The sequence below is a fragment of the Penaeus monodon genome, chromosome 22, assembly GCF_015228065.2.
Source record: "Penaeus monodon isolate SGIC_2016 chromosome 22, NSTDA_Pmon_1, whole genome shotgun sequence".
NCBI classification, from domain to species: Eukaryota; Metazoa; Arthropoda; class Malacostraca; order Decapoda; family Penaeidae; genus Penaeus; species Penaeus monodon.
In genome coordinates, this window is record NC_051407.1 from 30,881,315 (window position 1) to 30,881,574 (window position 260).

The window sequence follows — 260 nt, forward strand, 5'->3', positions numbered from 1 at the left end:
GCACCTTAACCTCGACTCGTCCTGATGACACTGTAAGGAGGAATCTCGTTTGCCTCGTCTTCATACTGTAAAGGAAGGAAATCGTTACATGTTGGACGCAAATCATTATCAAGGCAGAGGAAATAACTAATCGCGGTGGGGTTTTACGTGGTATGAGATAATTTCGAATTCCTGCTGGACATCATTTCCATGCCAGAAGGCTTTCATTTCTGGGGGTCTCATTCTATCTTTCTACGGAGTGTATGTTTGTATGTGTGTGT